Source organism: Narcine bancroftii, chromosome 4, assembly GCF_036971445.1.
Source record: "Narcine bancroftii isolate sNarBan1 chromosome 4, sNarBan1.hap1, whole genome shotgun sequence".
Taxonomy (NCBI): Eukaryota; Metazoa; Chordata; class Chondrichthyes; order Torpediniformes; family Narcinidae; genus Narcine; species Narcine bancroftii.
In genome coordinates, this window is record NC_091472.1 from 292,096,296 (window position 1) to 292,121,379 (window position 25,084).

The window sequence follows — 25,084 nt, forward strand, 5'->3', positions numbered from 1 at the left end:
ATAGCTGCTTGTTTATCAACTTTGAGAAAATATTTTGATTTATCTTTCCACAATCTAAAGTGAATGACTTCCAGTGTCCAAATTACAAAGGTTTAGCCTCTTTGCATTTTTCTCCTTTCATCCACTATCTTGAATACTCTATCCTAGTGTGTCTTTGTGGCTGAAGAATCTTCTGTTTTCCAAATTATTGTGTCTCTACCTGACTTCACTCTTCCCTTCTGAGACTCAGAAACAATCATGGTGTTATTGGTCTGGCTGCTGCATTGCCCATATAGATCATTCCCCTCAGCAGTATCCAAATGGGTATATTTGTGCTAATGGGAATGGCCACAGGGTGACCCTGCATTTTCCTCTTTCTCCCCTGACCTCTTTTGGTGTTCACCCATCTACTAGTTGAATCCTGCATCAAGGGTGTAACCACCTGCTCAAAAGTCTAATCTAAAACTTGCTTAGTCTCCCAGATTATTTTCAGTTCCTCCAACTCTAGCTCCAGTTCCTTAATACGGTCTTTCACGCAGGGGGTAGTCATCAGGGAAATCATCAGATTCCATGAATTCCCACATGCTGCAGGGGGAGCATTCCAGTGCCATCTATAGGCTATCAAGACCAAATCCGCAATAATGAGCACTTGCCCTTCATACCTGCTTCTTTAGTCTCAGCCTCTTCTTTGTGAAGCTTCTTGAGGCAAAGCCTCAACTCCCCATTCCTACACTGGGTCACTCACACAATGGCTGCTCCAACAATGGCTGCCGCACTTGTGACTGCTTTACTTTAGTTTGTTCCTGCTAATGAATCGTGAATCAATTGGTCTACTAAAGTGTTGAGCCCTTTTTAATCTCTTCTCCTCAACCTGCATGTAACTCTTTCTCCTAGCGAATTGATTGGTCTGTTATTAGATAGCACGCTCATGCACCCAACACAATTCATATTTTTTTTCCTAACTGAACAGATTTTTTCTTTAACTCTTTATTGGACACTTTGTGACCACTTCATGGTTATGAACTTGGTTTTGGATTCTCTGAAAGCAGATATAGTTTCCTAACATGATTAAATTCCTTAACAATTTAAAAAACTGTTATTTCACTATTTGACTAGAAAAGGACCACAGCTTTCTCAATATCTAATATTTCAGTTCCATAACATTTCATTTAATACCTCTGTATTATTCTTGAACTACTAAGGCTAGAACAATGCACAGTAGTTTTGTAAGGGCGGGACGATTGACGTAACGTTAAGCACAAAGCCTTTACAGCGTCAGCAATCAGATTCGGACCGGGGTTTGAGTCCTGCACTGTCTGGAAGGAGTTTGTACATTCTCCTCGTGTCTGTGTGGGTTTTCTCTGGGGCTCTGGTTTCCTCCCACTGTTCAAAATGTACCAACCGTGTTTGTTAACGGGGTGTAAATTGAGCAGCACATGACCAAAATAGCTTGTTACCCTGCTGTCTGAATAAATTTAAAAAATAATTAAACGTCCAACCAAAATTTAATACAGAAGTTCAACAAATTTTCTGTGCCTTTTAATTATTTTCCTCATGGTTTGCATTTTATTTTACTTCAGTCAACCTGCTTTATTGTTCATAATAATTTATGAATTTATAGCTGGAGAATGGTGATTCGATTGGATATGCCCAGAAGGTCAGACTGTACAAAAAAAGGGAAACTGAACCAAATTGATGGCAAGCAAAAATGGCTATATCTCATGCTAAGGAAAGAAGGGAGTTACCTAAAGTTAATGAATTTGGTAGTGAGATGTGAAGGCTGCAGTGTGCCCAGATAGAAGGCAAAAAGTTCCTCAAGCTTGTTTTGGGCCTCTTTGTAACAATGGAAAAGGACACAGACAGAAAGATCAGATTTGAAGTGGCACACAACCAGAAGCTTAGGATCACTCCTGAAGACTGAGCACAGGTGCTTTGAAAAATCATCACTCAATCTGTGTTTGAATTTTCCCACGTGGAGGAAGGCATTTTGTGAATACTGCTTGCATTACACAAGATTAGAAGAGCAAGTAAATTGTTACTTCATGTGGAAGGAAGATTGCAAATAACTGAAGTAAATATAGATCTAGATGGTGTTGTGCATGTATCAGGAAAAGTTAACAGGCAGGTGTAGCAAACAGTTAGGAAAGCAAATCATTATTCGTCACTCAAGTTAGTATTGGCTTTCCTCACTGATTTTTAATACATATTAACCTGGAAAACTCTGTCAAATTGCCATGCACAAACAAACAGTATTAACAGTGGTTCCACCACATTCACCCCCTCTTTTAAAAAGAAGTCCAGTGTGGTGAAGTGGGTTCCATGTCCATCACAAATTCATTCTGTCTGATGGTCTTGTGACAGTTGTAGCTCCAGCTGTGGCTCAGCTGCTGACTCCTGGATGATCTGGTTATTGTCAGTGGTGGGATGTCTGGTGACTGAACAGTTGGGGTGGGGGCTGGGGTAGGATGACATGGTATGTCGTGGGTGGTAGATGTACTGCTTGGTCGGCTGGAATCATGCGGTGGTTTCCCACATGTGGCAGGTCCTGGATGGACAGACTGTCCTCACACCTATCCGGGTACACCACATAACATATTTGGGGTTTAAGTGGAGGAGGTGGACCCTCTCAAACTAGTGGGTGGGACTTATGGCTTCTCACATTTCCAGAGAAGGTCTGGCCCTGTGGATGTCAACCAGAATGGCAGCATAGTCCCCGATACAGACCCTGGAGAAGGGAAATAATCTTTCATGTGGTGTGGCATTGGTGCCAGTGCACAGGAGGGATCTGATTGCGTGGAGCGCTTCAGGGAGGGCCTCTTACCACTGGGAGACAAGCAGGCCTTTTGACCTTGGGGCTAGGAGGAGGCCTTCCAGACAGTGGTGTTCTCTCTTTCCACCTGGCAGTTCCCTTAGCAATTGTAGCTGGTGGTCCTGCTCATGGCGATACCTCTGGCCGGCAGATATTGGTGCAGTTCATTACTTATGAAGTAAGTCCCCTGGTCACTATGAATACAGCAGGGGTATCTGAACAGGGTGAAGAGGTTGCACAAGACTTTAATGATGATGGCATCAGTCATGTCCAAGCAGGGAATGGCAAAGGGGAAGTGTGAGTACTCATCAATGATGTTGAGGAAGTACACATTGTGGTTCAAAGAAAGCAAGAACCCCTTGAAATCCATGCTCAGGCACTCAAAGGGGCAGGTGGCCTTAATCAGGTGCAGCCTGTCTGGCTGGTAGAAGTGTGGTTTGCACTCTGCATAGATCTGGCAGTTTCTGGTCATTGTCCTGATGTCCTCAACTGAATAGGGGAGGTAGTGGGCTTTGTTGAAATGGAAACCTTGGTGACCTGGGTGGCAGATGTCATTGTAGAGGGCTTGTAAACATTCTATCTGCGCATTGGCGCTAGTCCCTTGGGACAGGACATCCAAAGGCTTGTTGAGCTTTCATAGTTGTCGGTGGAGAGTTCGATCCTCCACTTCAGAATCTTATCATTTTTAAATTTATCCTGCTACTTGTTATTGAACATGAAAGTGACTGCATGTTGGTCAGTTAACAGGGTAAATCATTTGCTGGCAAGATAATGCCTCCAGTGTTGTACTGCCTCAATGATGGCCTGGGCCTCCATCTCAATGGAGGAATGCTGGATCTTGGGGCCTTGGAGGATGCGGGAGAAAAATGCTGTGGGTCTGCATATCTGGTTAAGTGTGGCAGCCAAGACAAAGTCAGATGCATCGCACTCCACCTGGAATAGGATGGATTCGCCCACAGTGTGCATCGTTGCCTTGGCAATGTCGTCTTTGATGCAGCTGAAGGCCTCACAGGCTTTTACAAGGCTGCATAATTGGGGACCCACTGGAGAAAAACCTCAGGGCCCTGAGGCTGTGGAAAATTGGAGGTCCAACAGGGGATGCGTGCGGTTGGGATCGGGGCCACTAATTTCATTCTCCAAGACACAGCTGAGTATAGCCAGGTGTGATGTGTAGAATATACATTTATCTTTGTTGTAGGTGAGGTTAAGGCTTTTGGTTGTCTGGAGAATTTCTGGAGGTTGGCGTCATGGTCCTGCAGATTGTGGCCACAGATAGTGACATAGTTGAGGTAGGGGAATGTGGCCAGCAGCCTGTGCTCATCCACCATTTGGTCTAACTCTCTCTGGAAGGGGACCCTCAGAAAGTGATAGAGGCAGCCATCCACCTTGAAGGTGGTATACTGGCAGTCCTCTGGAAAGATAGGGAGCTGGTGGTATGCCGACTTTAAGTCAATGGTAGAAAATACTCAATATTGGATGATTTGGTTTAGCATGTCGGCTATGCAGGGGAGGGGATATGCGTCCAATTGTGTAAACCTGTTAATGATCTGACTGCAATCAATAACCAATCAATGTTTTTCCCAACTCTTAATCACCACTACCTGAGCTCTCCATGGGCTGGTACTAGGTTTGATGATCTGTCAGGAGCCTTCTCACCTCTGACTTGATAAAAGCCCTGTCCCCGGCGCTGTATCGCCTGCTCTTGGTGACAACGAGCTTACAGTCAGGGGTGAGGTTGGCGAACAGAGGTGGGAGGGAATCCGGAGAGTGGAGAGCCCACAGGACACATCGGAGGGGAGGGCGAGTGAGCTAAAAACTGTTGATTGCAGACTATGAGGGGGGGGAGGGAAACAGGGCCCCATCATATGTCATGGTGGCTCTCTGAAAATGGCACTGTAAGTCCAACCCCAGTAGTATGGTTGAACTGAGCTGTGGCATCACAAAGAGTTTAAAGTTTTTGTACTCTGTGCATGGTCAGCGTCACTTCGTAGCCGCCGTAGATCTCTGCCAAGTGGGACTTAAAGGCCACACATACTCTGCAACTCACTGGTCTAACCACAAGGGAGTAACGCTGCACCTTGTAGGGATGGATGAAGCTCTCCGTGCTCCCGCCATCAAACAGACAGCTAGTCTTGCCCCATTTACTGCTATGTCCATCATTGACCTGGTGAGCTGATGAGGACTGCTTTGGTTGACCGTGACTGAAGCTAGAATAACATTGCTGCCTGGTCCGCTGTATTGGCTCGTGGTCTGGTAAGATGGTGGCAACCCCCATGGTGCGCATGCAGTGCTGTTGTTGTTCAACGGAAGTGACATCAGTCAAGATGGTGGCTCCCATGGTGCGCACGTGGTGCTGTTGTTGTTCATCAGAAGTGGCAGCAGTGGCCCCCACTGCCCACATGCAGTGCTGCTTGGGTTAGAAGGTTGCATGGATTTGCATACTGTCCCTTCTTCCTGCAGCCAGACTGACCACGTCCTTCACTGGGCAACACTTTCTGGGGTGCTTCTTCTGGTTGCTGAAGTAGCACTCCTACCTCCCTGTTTCTAAGGATGAGTTGTGTTCAGTGGAAAAGCAATTAGTGTCCCAGTTATGGGAGGCCCAGTGGAAACAGCTCAAAGGGCTTCCTATCCTGGGACACTGCACAGCCAATTAACTGAGATGCCAGTGGAAAAGGGGCTAGTGATGAGTGGTGCTGTGCAAGGATCTGTTCTGGGACCCCTGCTCTTTGGATATAGACAGGATGCCGAATTGGGCAGAAAAGCGGCAGACAGAATTCAACCTGATAAGTGTAAAGTGATGTACTTTGGAAAGTTGAATTTGAAGGCAGAATAAGTGGTTAATGGCAGGATTTTAAGTGTGGAGGATCAAAGGTATTTTGTGTCCAATTCCATAGATTCTTCAAGGTTGTCGCACCAGTTAATAAGGTGGTTAAGAAGGCGTATGCTGTGCTGACCTTCATTAGTCAGGAGATTGAGTTCAAGAGCCATAAGGTGATGTTATGACTATAATTCTGGTTAGATCACACTTTTGGAGAATTGTATTTAGTTCTGTCTGCCTCATTGCGGAAAAGATGTAGAAACACTTGTGAAGACGTTGCCTGGATTGGAGGACATATTTATGAAGCAAGGTTGACCAAGCTAAAACTTTTCTATTTAGAGCAACAAAGGAATAGAGGTAACTTAATATAGATGTATGAGAAGCAATGATAGGGTGGACAGGCAGCATCTTTTTTATTTCTGGGTCATTAATCACAAATACCAGAAGATACTTGTTTAAGGTGAGTGGAGGAAAGTTTAGGGTAGTCATCAGAGAATGGTGAGTGCCTGGAGTGAATTGCTAGGGTTGGTGGTGAAGGCTAATACATTAGGGACATTTAAAAGACTCTTAGATAGGCACCTGGATTTAAGTAAAAATAGAGGGTTATGGGTATGAGATAGGGAAGGATTAGATTGTTATAGATTAGATTTGGAAAGGTTGCCACAACATCGTGGTTTAAAGGGGCTGTACTGTGCTGCAATGTTTTGTGTTATAAGGTATGCATCACAGTGTACTAAAAAATGGCAGAAGCTTTTCCAGATGCCTTTATGGAAATTTACCAAAATTCTCCAGACTCTGAGCACTATCCAATACCAATGCTGGAGGACATCACTTCTGAACTCGTGGGATACAAAATTTTCAGTAAGCTAGATGTCAAGAATGGGTATTGGAATGTGAAGCTGGATGAAGAATCGACACTGCTAACAACTTTCAACATTCCATTCAGCCGGTACATGTTCCTGCACCTACCTTTTGGCCTAAAGATGAGCCAAGACAACTTCCAGCAAAAGATAGATGAGACCTACATGGGATGCAAGGGCGCTGTCGGCATCGCAGATGACATCCAGATTTTTGGCAGAGACAGGAAAACTCACAATCTCCAACTACGTGAGGCCATGGAGAGAACAAGAGGGGCCGGCATCAAACTCAATGCAGACAAATGCATCATTAAGGTGGAGAAGTGCCAGTTCTTCAGAATGATGAATGTAATTTTCGTCAACATCATAGAATATGGTATAATACAACTCAGTACAAACCTTATGGGTTGGCACATATTGTGTACTCTGTAAAATTGCAACAAAACCTTCCTGCTTTATTGTAATCCTTCCAACAGTGAAGTCCAACATCCCATCTGCCTTCTTGATTATCAGTTCGTCTGTAAGCTTTTGCGATTCATGCTCAAGCACTACCAAGACTCTAAGCACAACAACATGCTGCAATTTTTCGTAATTTGAATAGTTGCGCAATTTACTATATTTCTTTCCAAAGTGGAGGAACTCACGTTTCCCAGACTTTCTATGTCCCCTGTGAAATTTGCCTTTCCTCTCAATTTAATGACTTCACTAAATTTAGATATGCTACACTTGGTCCCCTCCTCGAAATTATTTCTGTATCTTGTGATCAGTTGTGATCATTGATTTCTGCAGCAACCCAATAATCACTGATTGCCAACCAAAGAAACACCCATTTATCCCAACTCCCTGCCTTCTAATGGTAAACTAATCCTCTATCCTCGCCACTGTTGCCACTGTTGCCAATTCTGTCCAGGAGCCGGAGGTCTTACCTCATGTGTAAGTGGTAGGAGGTTGCACAGGGATAGTCCTCCAGCCGAATTTCAGCAACCCTGCTGAAAGGGTAGTTGACAGGGATCGGCTTGTATGATTGGGGAGAGAGTGGGGCTTGGGTGGGCGAGTGGGGAGAGAGAGCATGATATTCATTGGATAGTGCCCTCTTTTGATTGCTTGATTTAGGTCTTTGGGGTCCAGACATTCGGTTTTTCTTTTACTATTATAGAATTTACCCAGTCAGTTGGCTCAACTACTTTTGCTATTACTCGTTTTTCTTCCATTTCTTCCAGCTCCTGCTTTAGCTTTTGTTTCAGCTCTATTGGCACCTTCCGTGGAACATGGATTATTGGTTTGTATTTTGGGTCTATAGTAATGTGGTATTCAAAGTTCCCAAAGCACCCGACTGTGTCTTCAAAGCATTCAGGGTACATGTCCATGAGCTCGGCCTTATTTGTGATCGGAGGCCGTTGCTCAAGTGGGGTGTCGCTACTGATCCTCTTGGACATTTTCTTCTCCCTGATCTCATTGTTTACAGAGATTAGCTGTAATTTTTGTCAACTATTCAGGCCTAGGATTGCTGGTCTGTCGGCATCAACCACAAAGAATGTGCATATGATGCTCTTTCCTTTATGTTTGCCTTTTATTTGGACTTTTCCTAGTTGTTTAATCATGGGGTCACCATAGGCTGTGAGCATGACATTTGCAGCTTCTAGCGTGCCTTCCTCCAGATACCCAGGGAACATTTGGCGGTACAGTCTAAGTGGGAGGATGTTGCTTTGTGTTCCAGTATCCAACTTTATTTTCAAGTTGAATGTTGTTGGTTTGTTTCTGATCTTTCTTTTAAGTTGGATCGTGGTGTGCAATTCATCTTTTTCTCCCTTCCCTTTCTTGGACATCTCATGAAGGAGTATTGTTTCGATGCCGAGTGTTAGTGAGTCGGAGTCACTGCTGTCACTTCACTTGACGTGGTGTACTTTCCTTCTGTATTCTTGGTTTCTTTCTCTTTTCATGTCAGACCTACACATCTTTTCCAATGATTGACCTTCCCACAGGTCCTGCACTTCAAACCATATGCGGGGCATTTCTTGCGGTCATTGAAGGGGTGTATTCTGCTTCACTTCCTGCAGTTCTTGAATGTCTGCGACTTCCTCTGTGTGCGCTTTATGGCATCGACCCTTCTATCTCTGTGCTGCATGTTGGCCTGCACAGAGAGAGGGATTGCATTTGTCTCCTAGTGGCCTCAAAGGCCCGAGCTGTATCTGCGGCATCTGCTAGTTTCAAGCTGTTTTTTCCTAAGAGCTTTCTGCACTTCAGGATGAATGCATCCCCAGATTAGTTGGTCTACTCTTCTCTTCTCTATCTCTTTGAACTTGCATTTCGCAGCAATGTTCTTCAGCCTTGAGGAAATGATCTACTGACTCATCAGGCTCTTGTTTTAATCCCTGGAACTCATATCACTTTATTCTATGGTTGGATTTCGGTTCCAGATGAGAAGAAATTTTTTCTAATATCCTTTCTGGGTTATTTTCTTCCCCTTCAGTCAGCTCCCAGCTATTAAACAGGTCTAGTCCTCGCTCCCCCATCCAAAGAAAGATGTAATTAATCTTTTCCTCTGGTGTGATTCCCTTGAGGAGACTTTTGAATGCCAGGTTGCACTTCTGCTTGAACTTTCTAAAAGCCTCAATGATGTCGTCAGCTTCCCCATCCATGACTGGGTGTAATGTTGCTGCTGCTGTGGCGGCCATCTTCTTCTCCAGCTCTGGTCGTCAGGTAATCCTGCTTTTTACCTTTGTTCCTTCTCTTCGTGTTTATCTTAGTTTATAGGGATTTTTTCCTTATCTGAAGTGGGTTTCTGTCAATCTCATCGCTGCCACCATGTTATGTCCTCAGTTGTACCATTGGAGGTTTTAATAAACACTCAGAGAAGCTTGTAAGTTTACAGAACAAATTTTATTCACATTTCAGGCTGCTGGTCATGTCTGAATACATTGTCACACTGAGCATGCTCACCACTCAGTGTGATATGGCTCTTACAATGTGTCTCACTGAGTATGCTCCCCACTCAAGTGTGATGCAGCTCTTGCAGTCTTGCAGAGCTCCTGCTCCAGCATAAAATAGTCCCAAGTTCTCACTGTAAGTAACACCTCTGCCACTATCAATTTGGCCCTCACCTGTATATCCTCCATTACCCCCATATCGGGCCTGGCCCACTCTGCCCCATGCACAACAGGATTCCTCTTATCTACCACCACAAAAACCTCCACATCAACTCATCTTCCACTGCCATTTCCATCACCTATTATATAACCCCACCACTCGACACATAATCCCCTCTCTTCTCTCTGCTTTTCACAGGGACTGTTCCCTCCATGACTTCCTTATACACTTTCCTCCCCACCAATCGTCCTCTTGATACCTCCCCTGTGCATGCAGGAGATGTTCCACTTGCACTCACAACTCCTCCCTCACCACCATTTGGGGGCCCCAAACGGTCCTTGAGCTTTTACTAATAATCTTTTTTTATGCTTGTTTTTTACAAGCTTTAAAAGTTTGTTCTATGATTTTTTCAGTCGCCAATTTTAGTTTACTGCCTTCTTGTCCATATTAATGCCTTCATCTACTTTTGCTGAATTCAGTATTTTTTTCAGTCTTCAGGCTTTTTTTTTGGCAACATTATCAACCAATTCCTGTAACTGAATACTATCTTAAAACTTTCTTGATGGCTATGGCTGGACCACTTTCTTGTTGCTGAAATGCTTGAATTACAGTAAATTGCCTACTAATTCATAAGGCATTTACTGTCATTTTAAATGTTGTTTTTAAATTAACACAGCCAACTCTTCATTCGTTTGTGGAGTTTGGTATTTCACATTAAACAAAACAATTTATCATTTTTAAATAAAATTCTATCATACTACCTTTTTCAAAGTGCACTTTTCCCTCAAAATCCCTTCAGTATCAGATCTTCAGTTAACCCTTTGAAATTAAACAACTCTAGATCTAAAATAGTTTAATCAATCTTTCATTCTGTAACATATGAATCTAAAATACCTATTACATGTACATCGACAGTATTTGAAGTCTGATTACAACTCCCAACAACCATTTCTTTATGTTTTTACTGTTCTCACAATAAATATGCTCCTGTCAGTATACAAAACTGAAATATCAAGGGCATTGGAAAGATCTGTTGGTGGGAAAAAGTGTAAATGATGCATGGAATGCAGTTGTAACCCTGAGGTTTCACATTTCATTCATCCAACAATAATGTTAACTGCCCTATAAGTCAACATTTTTGATATTTCAGGCAAATAAATTATGCAAAACATATTCAGTAGCCATTTTGTATGGTAATGATTGTGAAAGATGTAATTTCCAACCAGCAAATAATTTTAAAAATGAGTTCCTTATTAACTGCAATATGCAAAAGTGCTGTAGAAACTCTCTTTACACTATAAACAGCATTTAAAGGACGATAACAGCCAGGAAATCCAGGAGCTGCTGGCAAAGAAGCGAGCTACCCACCAGGCTCACCTTACAAAGCCGTCCTGTCCAGAGAAGAAACAAGCCTTCCGTCGCGCATGCAGCCATCTTCAGCGCAAACTCCGGGAGATCCAAAATGAGTGGTGGACTAGCCTCGCCAAGCGAACCCAGCTCAGCGCGGACATTGGCGACTTCAGGGGTTTCTACAAGGCTCTAAAGGCTGTGTACGGCCCCTCACCCCAAGTCCAAAGCCCGCTGCGCAGCTCAGACAGCAAAGTCCTCCTCAGTGACAAGATCTCCATCCTCAACCGATGGTCAGAACACTTCCAATCTCTTTTCAGTGCCAACCGCTCAGTCCAAGATTCCGCCCTGCTCCAGCTCCCTCAACAGCCCCTAAGGCTAGAGCTGGATGAGGTCCTCACCCAGGATGAGACATATAAGGCAATTGAACAACTGAAAAGTGGCAAAGCAGCAGGTATGGATGGAATCCCCCCCAGAGGTCTGGAAGGCTGGCGGCAAAACTCTGCATGTCAAACTGCATGAGTTTTTCAAGCTTTGTTGGGACACGAAGCCTCAGGACCTTCGTGATGCCATCATCATCACCCTGTACAAAAACAAAGGCGAGAAATCAGACTGCTCAAACTACAGGGGAATCACGCTGCTCTCCATTGCAGGCAAAATCTTCGCTAGGATTCTCCTAAATAGAATAATACCTAGTGTCGCCGAGAATATTCTCCCAGAATCACAGTGTGGCTTTCGCGCAAACAGAGGAACTACTGACATGGTCTTTGCCCTCAGACAGCTCCAAGAAAAGTGCAGAGAACAAAACAAAGGACTCTACATCACCTTTGTTGACCTCACCAAAGCCTTCGACACCGTGAGCAGGAAAGGGCTTTGGCAAATACTAGAGCGCATCGGATGCCCCCCAAAGTTCCTCAACATGGTTATCCAACTGCACGAAAACCAACAAGGTCGGGTCAGATACAGCAATGAGCTCTCTGAACCCTTCTCCATTAACAATGGCGTGAAGCAAGGCTGTGTTCTCGCACCAACCCTCTTTTCAATCTTCTTCAGCATGATGCTGAACCAAGCCATGAAAGACCTCAACAATGAAGACGCTGTTTACATCCGGTACCACACGGATGGCAGTCTCTTCAATCTGAGGCGCCTGCAAGCTCACACCAAGACACAAGAGAAACTTGTCCGTGAACTACTCTTTGCAGACGATGCTGCTTTAGTTGCCCATTCAGAGCCAGCTCTTCAGCGCTTGACATCCTGTTTTGCGGAAACTGCCAAAATGTATGGCCTGGAAGTCAGCCTGAAGAAAACGGAGGTCCTCCATCAGCCAGCTCCCCACCATGGCTACCAGCACCCCCACATCTCCATCGGGCACACAAAACTCAAAACGGTCAACCAGTTTACCTATCTCGGCTGCACCATTTCATCCGATGCAAGGATCGACAACGAGATAGACAACAGACTTGCCAAGGCAAATAGCGCCTTTGGAAGACTACACAAAAGAGTCTGGAAAAACAACCAACTGAAAATCCTCACAAAGATAAGCGTATACAGAGCCGTTGTCATACCCACACTCCTGTTCGGCTCTGAATCATGGGTCCTCTATCAGCATCACCTACGGCTCCTAGAACGCTTCCACCAGCGTTGTCTCCGCTCCATCCTCAACATTCATTGGAGCGCCTTCATCCCTAACATCGAAGTACTCGAGATGGCAGAGGCCGACAGCATCGAGTCCACGCTGCTGAAGATCCAGCTGCGTTGGGTGGGTCAAGTCTCCAGAATGGAGGACCATCGCCTTCCCAAGATCGTGTTATATGGCAAGCTCTCCACTGGCCACCGTGACAGAGGTGCACCAAAGAAGAGGTACAAGGACTGCCTAAAGAAAGCTCTTGGTGCCTGCCACATTGACCACCGCCAGTGGGCTGATATCGCCTCAAACCGTGCATCTTGGCGCCTCACAGTTCGGCGGGCAGCAACCTCCTTTGAAGAAGACCGCAGAGCCCACCTCACTGACAAAAGACAAAGGAGGAAAAACCCAAAACCCAACCCCAACCAACCAATTTTCCCCTGCAACCGCTGCAACCGTGTCTGCCTGTCCCGCATCGGACTTGTCAGCCACAAACGAGCCTGCAGCTGACATGGACATTTACCCCCTCTATAAATCTTCATCCGCGAAGCCAAGCCAAAGAAGAAGAAAGGAAGTAAAGGGTAACCAACAGTTTGGGCCTGAGCCCTTCATCAAGGTATGAACAAAAAGCAAACAGGAGCTGGAATTAAAAAGTGAGGAGAGGAGGGAGGAAGAGGCAAGGGCAGCAGTACAGACAAGAGATCGTAGTTAGATATGGGTGGAAGGTTAGAAGAGAAGCTGAGAAATTAAAGCTGGAAGGTATGACTCTGATTGGAGACAAAAAGGGGTGGGGATCTCGAGGAAAGGAGACTGGGATAGGGAAAGAGAGATTCAGTGGAGGGTTTCAACAGAAAATGGATGTCAATGTTTTTGAATATTTTTGTTGTAACATTTTAAATGTGCAATATATTAAACTTTATCTCACAAACCAGAACAAAACAATCCCTCCCTCCCTTCCTCCCCTTCCATTTATACAGACCTGTTCACTGTCAGAGCATACATATATTTTAATTATTTAGAGTACAGTTGGGGAAACTAAGTTTTTATATATAATAGTTACTTTTATACGCTTTTTTTGTTCCTTTTTATTACTGTATCTGGACTCCATGTGATCAAGGTATGGATAGCTGCCAGACCTTTACAAAAGTGTCATATTTATTCTTTAAGTTATGATTTTTTTCTCTATAGGTATACAGCTATTCATTTCTGCATTCTATTGTGCTATAAGTAAAGGGAAATCAGACTTCCAAGTGATCGCGATACTTTTTTTGCTACCACCAGTGCTATTTTTAAATGAGATTATATATTTGGTCAGTTTGTCACTTATTTCCATGAAAATACCTAATAGATGTAGCTCCAGGTCACCTGTGAAGGCCTCTCCTGTTATCCTGGTTAATTTTTCTGAGATTTCTTGTCAAAATGGCTTCACTTTCATACATGACCACATGGCATGTAGTAGAAAAGCTCCTGTCTTAGTCCATGTAATGGACAGGTAACATCCACCACCTGGTGCAGCTGCGCTCCTGTTCAGAGGACAATCAAGGTCAAAGACTCACCCCAAGCCATCAAGGTGATCCTTGCGATTGGCCCACCTAAATCACCAGGCAGCCTGCCCAGACTCAGCTCTGACCTTCACGCAATTGGCCCAGGTGAATCACCTCGGCTGACCCCTGCTGAGTCCCTGCTCTTGGCTTCGAGACATTGGCCACAGCAGCCAATAGGGCCCAGCCTTCCCTGAGTGATTGGCCCCCCAGTATTGCATGCAGAACTATAAAAGACTATGTGTACTTTTGTTCTGTCTCTTTGGACTCCTCGTGGCACGTAAGTAACACCTTTCACACTGGGTTGGGGTGAGTCCCGAGGTCAGTTAGCAAGAGCCGTGTCTGTACCGGTGAAGGGGTGAGGGCCTAATGTAGTATCACCTTAATCCTGAATGTGTATGTTCATGTACTTTCCCCCAGTCTTCTGTCGGTTCCTCCCTCGTTATCCGAAGTGTATATTTTCCCCTTGCGTATTGTGTGTGTTTATGCATGGAGGTATGCCTAGCATATAGATCCTGTTGTCCCATTTACAACCACGAAATAAACATGTGCTTTGTACCTCAACTTTGGTCTGGTTCTTAACCTGTGTGACCCACATCAACCCGAACAATAGTCCCACATATGAAACACATCTCTGAAATTTCAGCTTTTGATCTGTGTAACTTTTGTGGGGTAAGATATTATTGGTGTATAGAATTATGAATCAGTCCATATCTTGCATTTATAATTGATGTCATGCTGTCCATACACCAATCTAACCTTCTTCTTTCTGAAATCACCACACCAACTCCAACTCCCATCTTTCCCTTGCACTGTCGTTCTGGAGAGCATAGTACATTTTTGTTATAAATTTGGTTGTATTCCCCATCCAAACCATTTGTTCATATTGATTAATTTCAAGTGGGGGTCAACATTGGTCGCCATCTTTCTCTTAAGAACAATCTAAGCTGGAGAAAACAGAAGGAGGTCCCATTGGCCACTCCATATTTGTGTTTTAATTGTTCAAAGGACATAAGAGTTCCTTCTGTGTAACAGTCCTTAATATATCTTATACCTTTGTCAAACCACAAATTTAATATTCTATTGCCCATGTTCATAGCAATAACACATTTTTACACAATGGTGCTTTTATTGATATCCCTACATTTTTTTCCCTGTATATTCATTAATTTCTTGCCAGGATAAGTCAATGTTAATGCCATCTGGTTGCCTGGATGGAATATTCGGTTTTGTTCCTCCAATTAGGTGGCATGGTTAGCGTAGAGATTAGCGATGCTATTACAGAGGTAGCAGCCCGGGTGCATATCCAGCGACATGTGAAGAGTTTGTATGTTCTCCCTGTGTCTGCATGGGTTTCCTCTGGGTGCTCCAATTTCCTCCCACCCTCCAGAATATACGGGGTTGCAGATTAATTGACTGAATTTGGCAGCATGGGTTTAAATGGTCCGAATTAATAATTAATGGGTTAATGAGGGAACAGGCATCACTGAAGGAACGGACCTATATTATGGGTCACAACTTCAACTGATCGAGTATCCAATAGCATTGAGTTTGTGCATAATGGTAAATCAACAGAAACCTTGCATCAAAGTAACAAGATGTAAAGCTGAAATGTGAATGAATTAAGGGATTTGGGGGAAAAAATTGAACCAAGGTGCTGTGTGGAAATTCTGATTTAGCTGTAAATAGGCAAGTACTGTTTTTCCCCCATAACTATTGAATGTCATACTAAAATAATTAAACTCGGAGAATAATGTAATTGAATTTGTTGTAAATAGTTTTATTTGTAATTAAATGAAATGTCTGTAAATACTGGTTGTAGAAAACTGGAATATTAATAGTAATGAGAATGAATTTATTATCACATACAATGTAAATAGATACTGACATTCTTACTTGCTGCAGTTGATAGGTACTTGTAAATTAAACTATAATTGAAACTTAATTGAATTAAAAGAGACAATAAATGCACAAATTAGATTATAAATATTTACACTAATTGTAGTGCAAACAAAAGGTGACTTGTAATAGTGCAACCAGTCCTTGTGTGCTGTTGGCACAGTCCATGATTAATGTAACAAGGAGAAGTTCAAGAATTTGATAGCCATTGGAAAAGAAACTGGAGGTGCTAGTTTTCAGGCTTCTGTACCTATTGCCCAAAGGTTGGAGTGAAAAGAGGTTGTGACCAGAGTGATGTTTATGATGTTACTGTCTTCTTGAGGTAGTGCCTTACGTAGATGTCTGCAATGTATGGGTGGTCAGTGCCGATGATGGACTGATTATGTACAAATTTGGGCAGAGCCCTTTTAGTAAAAGGGTTAAAGGCCAAAAAAAATTTACTAAAATGGTTGTCAGACTGAGGGTTTTTAGTTACATGGATGGATTGGAAATTTGCAATTGTTTAATTTGAAACTGAGGAGCTTGCAAGGAGAATTGATTGAGCTTTCCGTGAAGAATATCCAACAGGTGGTTAAAATCTTAAAATTAAGAATTTTTTCACTAAAAAGTGGACAAAATAAGTACGAAGAAACCAAGGCAGCCAAGAGCAAAAATTGAGGAATTTTGTACTCAGCCAGGAATATCAAGCGAAAGCCTGAAAGGGAGCAGCGTAAGAGTGGCCTCAAGTCCAGTGGACCCTGGCAGAGCTGGGGATTTGGGACAAGAACTAAATATTATCCTGGAAAACTTGAGCAATCGATTTGCAGGCATAAAAATGTAGTGAGAGACATGACTGAAACGATGACTGAAATTAAAGAAATCATTGAAAACTTGGTAAAAACACAAGATAAGTTAAAAGCTTTTGAAAAATATGCAAAGAAATGGGAGTAGGACATACAAGGTCTGCTGGACAAGATCGATCACATAGAGAATTGTAGCAGACAAAATAATGTTCGAATTATTGGACTGAAAGAAGGAATCAAGGGCAGAGAGCTGGTGAACTTCTTTGAAACATTGATAGCACGAGTGCTGGGAGAAGACAAATGGCCTTCCCTTCCTAAAATCCACAATAAGCTTTTTGGTCTTGTTGATGTTTAGAGCAGTATTGTTCATCCTGCACCATAAATTTTGAATTTATGAATTAATGATTATTGTTGAATGAGTTTCTGGATGCACAATTCTAATGGAAAAGTTTGTAAATTGTTTGCCATGTTGTATTTATGCCTTCCTAAGAGTGGCAGCATGTACATGGGTCATTGTAATTAGAGACTGGACATTTGTTATACAGTTTCTATTGTAAGTGTGAATGTAAGTGCTTATGTAATGAAACAAATCAACAGGAAGAGAGTTTAGGTTTATGAAGTATTACAATAGTCAATACAAATGCAATTATATAATTCTGATTTGATACTTGTTGTTACAATCAAAGTGTGATTATAATGTATTAAATATGAGCCTGTGAACATTTAATGCATCTGGAACAAAATGCTGCTGCATACATCCTAATCTTCACTCCATATTATGTCCTTTTTACTATAATGTTTGTGGTTGCTGACATACATCTTGTCCGCCAGTGTCTCACTTATGCTTTCCATCTGTTATGCCTCCTTGTATCCAAGTCTACTGAGAATTGCAGGAAATGACACACGAGTACAAATGTGCTGTCACCCCATTCTTTTCAAAGAGATTTAGCAGTGAGTAATGTGGGATTCTGCAAGAAGAACACCAGCTATGCACATAAGCATGCACCACATTCACAGTGGCAGTCCATCACTGTCATTTTCAGCATCCTTGCCACATAATTGTTCTGGTTTCTGCACCTAATCAATGTTGCATGTCAATCAGAGAATCATACAGAATGGAACAAACTATTTGGCCCAACCCATCCGTTTGCCTGTGTTTCCAGTCCTTAATTTCCATACGTCTGTCCAAATGCCTTTTGAATGTCAGAATTATATGCCTGCTTCTCGTTTACTCTCATAGTTCATTCCAGATACAGATGAACTTTTGAATGAAAAAAGTGCTGAACATGATGGACAAATCAAACTAAAACTTTGCTGTTTGCACTCGATCAATATCCCTCCATCTCTTACTATTTCGTGTGTCAGTCTAGACACAGCTTAAATCCTATGTATGTTTCCACCACTACTTCCAGACACCTCTGCACATTTCTCTTAAATTTCCTCCCCCTCCACTTGAATTCACATACATGAGAGTGTGACACTCTCACCTGAGGAAAAGATTCTAACTGTCTACCCAATCAATGCCTCTCATGATTTTATAAACCTCTATTAGGTCTCCCGCCAGCCTTGTTTGCTCCCAAGAGAACAACTTCTCTTATCAGGCGATAAGATGCAGGAGCAAAATGAGGCCATTTTGTCCTCCACTACTGGAAACATCTTCTCTAAGTCCACTCTATCCATGCCTTTCAATAGGTTTCCATGAAAATCCTTCTAAAATTATGTGAGTACAGTTCTAGAACAATCAATCACTCCTATGTTAAGCCTTTCATGCCAAGATAATTTTTGTAAACCTCCTCTGGACCATCTCCGGTGTCAGCATATCCTTCTTTAGGTGATGGGGTCCAAAACTGCTCATAATACTGCAAATGTGCTCTGACTAATGCCTTATAAAACCTCATTACGTAATTACTTTTATATTCTAATCCTCTCAAAATGAATGCAAATATTGCATTTAACTTCCTTGCTACTGACTCAACCTACAAGTTAACCTTGGGAAATCTTACACTAGCACTCTAAGTCTCTTTGGACCTCTGCCCTCTGAATTCTTCAAGTGGCAAGGAATAATTTGATGACCTCCTTAATTGTAATGCTTATCAGAATGAAGGCATTTTCAAACAAAATGGGTATGTGAGTCGGGTGGCACGGTTGACTTCATGGTTAGCACAATGCCTTTACAGCACTAGTGATCAGGACCAGGGTTCAAATCCTGCACTGTTTGTAAGGAGTTTGTATGTTCTCGCTGTGTCTCCGTGGGTTTTTCCCAGGGGCTCCGGTTTCCTCCCACAGTTCAAAATGTTCAAAATTTAAATTAAAAAATATTTTTTTCTCAGAACACCTAACAAGTCAAGCTTATACAAGAAGGAGGTAAGAAATATTAAGACCTGATCTCCCTTAGAATAACAGAAGAAATAGGAGTTGGTGATCTGGTCAGTTGAGCTTGTTCTGCCCTTCAGTAAGATTGTGACTGATCTGGATTCAGCATCACTTACCTGCCATTCCCCACAATCCATAATTTGACTGTTATTCCAAAACTTATGTACTTTTGTCTTAAATACATTTAATATGGCATCCTGTACTGCTTCATTGATGAAAAATTCTAAATATTCACCACTCTGTGGGAGAAGTAGTTCCTCATTATCTTTATTAAATCTACTCCCTTGAATCTTGAGGCTTTGCTCCCTTGTTCAAGTTCACCTGCCAGTAGAAATAGCCTCCCTATTCTATCTTATCTATTCCTTTTATGATTATATGTCTGCATAAAATCCCTCTGATGAATGTAATACCATGCTACTCAAACTATCCTCAAGCAGACTTCCTCATATCTAAAATCAATCTGGTGAGTCTTCTCTCCACTCCTCCAAAGCCAGGATCTCCTTTCTCAAATAAGGAGACCAGAATTAATACAGTACTCCAGACACAACCTCACCTGTACCTTGGACAGTTGCAGCAGAACGTCCATGCTCTTAAATTTAATCCCCCTACCAATGAATGCCAACATCCTATTTTCCTTTTTGATTATACTCATGGAAACTAATTTTTTAATGATTCATGCACAAGCACTCTCAGGACACTGTACAACAGCATGCTGCAATTTTTCACTAGTTAAATAATAGTCCAATTTGCTATCTTTTCTTCCAATGTTGATGACCTCATTTACCAACATTGTACGCCATCTGCCAGACTAAGCTCCTTGACTCCAGTTCGACTCTTTCATGAAGACCTGTTTCACAGTTCTGTTATTAAACCAATAACTAGAAAAAAGCTTTTGCAGGCACATCAATTTGAATAGAGTCTGGATATCTGAAGTCAAATATTATGGCAATCTTAATTATAGTACTGTAATGAACAGTTTTACGTTCTTAAAAAGTTGACCATCAAAACATGGAAGGTTGATAAGATGATCTACAATACTGATGTTTACTATCTTGACATGGTTTCTGTCCTACTGGAGAATATTGGCTGGTGACATGGTTAGCATAGTGGTTAGCACAACGCTGTTACAACATGATAGGGTTTGAATCCCAAACTGCCTGTAAGGAGTTTGTACGTTCTCCCTTGTCTGCATAGGTTTTCTCCAGGGGCTCTGTTTTCCTCCCAATGTTCAAAATATTCCGGGAGTTTTAGGTCATGCGTGTAATTGTGCAGTATGGGCTCATGGGCTGCAAGGATCTGTTACCGTCCTGTATGTATTTCTGACTTCCTTTCTCTTCTGCTTACATTACATCCCAGGATACTTCAGTTATCAATATCATAATGTACAAGTGGAAGGATTGTATCTGTTCTGACAATGAGATTTTCCATACCATTGCCTTTAAGTTGTCTTTTTCTTTACGTGATTTACCCTCCAGCATATTTACCATAGTCGTCAACAGCATTTCCTCAATTTTCTGCATTTTTGCTTTCATCCCCCTCTTCCCAGGCAGAACTAGAGTCCATGTGCTTACCTTTCCAGAGTTTCTGAAAGATGCGGGGTTGTGGAGGTACTCATTGATTGATTGATTGAGACAACAATCCTGGTAAATCCTCTCTACTTCTCTTATGGTCCTGTGGATTGCTTTGAGTTGGAAACCTTCAAGACAGGGCTTAGATCTGAGATAGCCAGTATAATGAGGACAGGGACAGTCAAAGATTGGTGAAGCAGGGAGGGGTGAAGGATGACAGGCTGAAAGAGAGTTGATTGGCAGGTGCCAGACAAAGAGGCTGCTGTAGTGCAAAGGTCATGATGGAATATAATTTGTTAAATATCTCCAGAAAACATTTCTCTTCCAATATGTGGATGGTCCTATTTGAGGTGGAGGCTCTCTTTAGTAAAAGATGTTGCGTTGATCTCAGAATCTCACTTCATTGTGGCCCTTGCATAATTTTAATTGCACTTTTCTGTGTAACACAAGATTCTGATACTCTTGTGTCGACAACTGGAGTATTGTGTGTAGTTCTGGTTTAATTACCTGAGGAAGGATGTATTGGCTTTGGAGGTAATGCAGTGGAGATTCATCAGGTTGATTCCAGAGATGAAGGGGTTAGTTTATGAGGAGAGATTGAGTTGCCTGAGAGTTTTCTCATTGGAAATGAAAAGACTGAGAGAGGATATTATAGAAACATACAACATTATGAAAGAGATGGATAAAATAGAGGAAGCAATGTTGTTTCCACTGGCAGGTGAGACTAGTTCTCAGGCACACAGCCTCAAGATTCAAGGAAGTAGATTTAGGACAGAGACAAGAAGGGACTGCTTTTCCCAGAAAACAGTTAATCTGTGTAATTTTTCTGCCCAAGACAGGTAGGTGGAGCCGAGTCCACACCCAGATCAGCCATGATCTTTTGAGTTATTGATAGTGCATCAATCTGTCCTCGCAGCACTTTATATACACATTCTTTCAGTACAACACAATTGTTCCCATATCATGAGGGTTCTGCCTTTTATTTATTTTTGTCAAAAGTTTGATAGTCAATACAATTCAGGATACTAAATTCAGAAATTTTAAAATGCTATCAGCATCTTGAAATATGTTCCCCTTACAAACTAGGGACAAAGTTGAAAACTCTATTATGTCATTAGAATGATAAAGACAGCAAGCAAGATAAGGTCATAAGAAGGGAATTTATAAAGTTAGGGAGAAAATGACAAAGCAGGACCTCTAGAATTGTGATCTTGGGATTATTGCCAGTGCTACATACTGGTGAGGCAAGAAGTAGGGAAATACTGCAATTGAATGCATGCCCAAAGAACTGGGCACAGGAGAGAGGACTTCAGATACCTGGACCATTGGATGCTCTTCCAATGCAGGTGGGACCTGCATCAGAAGGATGGGTTAGACCAAAGCTATGAGGGCATTGATATTCTTGCAGGGATGATTGCTAGTGTACTCAGGAGGGTTTAAACCTGCGTTGGAAAGATTGGAAACCAGAACGGTAAATCCGCAGGTTGAGAGATCAAGGAGAAAGTAGAGGTTATAATCATCAAGTTGTACAACACAAAAGTTTGGACCATTTTGACAAGTACATGAAGTTGGATTGCCTAGCAATCGACCCGAGGCAGCTGACAAGTTGGTGGTCTGGCGCTGCTGTTTCAAAACTTCCTCACAGCCTCCACAGTAGCTATTCAAGACAATGAGGACAAACTTTACCTCCTATTCTCGCACATCAGGCACTGAATCTACCGGATGGTTCGGGACTGCCAGACATACAGAGCCACCCAATGGATACCCTGAAGGACCAGTAAAGTCCAGATGAACGAGGTCTGTGCGCAGCACAAACTCCACTCGCCCATCTGGGGAAACCTTCAATGATTTTGTCAGGGCCCTGCAGGAGCTTGTAAGGGATTGCAGCTGCCAGACTGTGAGTGCAGAACAGCACACTCAGCTGCTGATCAGAGACACCTGCATAACAGGCGTTCACTCCGACTACATAAGGCAGAGGCTACTCAAACAGAGACAACTGAGCCTACCTCAAATCATCGAACTGGTGAACACTCTAGAGGTGGACATCCACAACGCTGAATTGCTCTCCAGCGAACATGTGGCTGGCTCGTGGGGAACATCTTGAGAGATTGGATCTCAAGCCCCCTCTTGTCCTGAGCTGACTATCACTGCCTTTATTGACCACCTAACGTCCTCCATCTGTGGGCACACTAAACACCTGAGAAAACGCTGCCCTGCCAGGGACCCATCTGCCCCAATTGTGGGAAGAAAGGACACTTCGCGAAGGTCTGTAATTCCAAACAAACCCCGAGGTCCAGCAGTGCCATGTGCGAGTGGAGGTAGCTATCTTTGATTACTTCTGCTGTAACTTCTGGGGACCTAGGACAGCCACGCACACGCACCACTGAGACCATTCACCATGATGAAGTCACTTCCACCTACTCCTTTTTCTCTTCCAGTGAATGATGATGGGATCGTGTGTGCACCATGGGGGCCGACATCTCGGCCACCATCTTACCGGACTGCCGGCACCCACGGAACTCCTCAGATGATGAGCTGATGCTGGCATCGGTAACCCTGGATCATGACTGACCCCATCAACTCTCCAGGGCCTTGATGGTCATTCAGGTAACCAGCCGCCCCACCGCTTGCCTATTTGACAATGGAAGCACTGAAAGCGTCATTCACCCCAACACTGCACAACACTCTTCCTTGTGATGAAGCCTGCGAGTCACAGTGTCTCCTTAGCGTCCAAATCCCACTCAGCAAAGGTTCATGGTATCTGAAGAGTAACACTGATTATCCAGGGCATGGTATATCGTGACTTTACACTCCACATTCTGCCACAGCTCTGTGCAACCATCCTACTGGGATTAGACTTCCAGTGCAACTTGAAGATCATCACCCCCCTCTCACAGTCTGTAATGAGCAATTTTAAATCGTCTGTCCCCCCTCCCCCTCTCACCGGACCATCAATAGGTTCACCCAGCTTGATGCATATCCCCTGCCCCGCATAGCTGGTGAACCAGATTGCACAATACAAGGTCTTCTCCACCATAGACCTTAAGTCCGCATACCACCAGCTCCCCATCTGACCCGAAGACTGCCAATATACCACCTCTGAGGCAGATGGCCGGCTTTTCCATTTCATGAGGGTCCCCTTTGGAGTCACGAATGGAGTATCAGTCTTTCAGAGAGAGATGAATCAGATGGTAGATGAACATGGACTGGAACCCACTTACCCATACCTTGACAATGTCACCATTTGAGGCCATGATCAGTAGAAACCTCCAGAAATTTCTCCACACCACAAAATGCCTCAACTTGACATATAACACAGGGAAGTGTGTCTTCAGCACATGTCACCTTGCTGTAGTAGGCTGCTTTGTGGAAAATACGATCCTGACCGCATGCATCCCCCAATGGAACTTCCACTCCCTCACTGCCTCAAGGCTCTGAAAAGGTGCCTGGGGTTTTTCTCTTATTACGCTTAGTGGGTCCCCAGCTATGCAGGGAAGGCCTGACTCCTCATCAGGGCTACCATTTATCCCTTATTGGCAGAAGCCCACGAGGCATTTGACCAGATCAAACCTGACATTGCAAAGGCCACGATGCATGCAGTGGACGAATACATCCCGTTCTAGATGGAGAGCGATGAGTCAGACTTTGCCCTGGCCGCCACAGTTAATCAGGTGGGCAGGCCTGTAGCATTTTCTTCGCGTACCCTCCAGGGCCACAAGATCCAGCACTTCTCCATCGAGAAAGAGGCCCAGGCTATCATTGAAGCAGTACGGCACTGGAGACATTATCTCGCCGGTAAGCATTTTACTCTGCTGACTGACCAACAGGCAGTCGCTTTCATATTCGAGCTCTCCACCTCCAATTATGGCATACTGTACCAGCCCAGAAAGTTCAATGAGCCCTCTGATGCCCTGTCTTGGGGGACTTGTGCCAGTGCGCAGATGGATCGATTATAGGCAGTGCATGATGACCTCTGTCACCCAGGGATCACTTTTTTCACGTTATCAAGGCCCATACCCTCCCCTACTCCATCGAGGACATCAGGATGCTGACCAAAAATTGCCGGGTCTGCGCTGAGTGCAAACAACACTTCTACCAGCCCGACTGGTCACACCTGATCAAGGCCACTCACCTCTTTGAATGCCTAAGCATGGACTTCAAAGGACCCCTACCCTCCATGAACCGCAACATGTACTCATCATAAATGAGTACTCACAGTTCCCTTTTGCCATCCCCTGCCTGGACGTGACTGCAGCTACCAGCATAAAGGCTCTGAACAGCCTGTTCAACATCTTTGGATACCCCTGCTCCATCCACAGTGACAGGGGTTAGTCCTTTATATTTGCTGTCCAAGGGCATCGCCTCAAGCTGGACCACCAGCTATAACCCCCCAAGAGAAT

General features: G+C 43.5%; 1 protein-coding gene across 5 annotated transcripts in view; it reads left to right on the forward strand.

Moving 5' to 3' along the window:
• Positions 1-25,084, forward strand: part of rbms1a (RNA binding motif, single stranded interacting protein 1a) — a 309,299-nt gene that overhangs the window by 27,192 nt on the left and 257,023 nt on the right. The gene's annotated exons all lie outside the window — the stretch shown is intronic.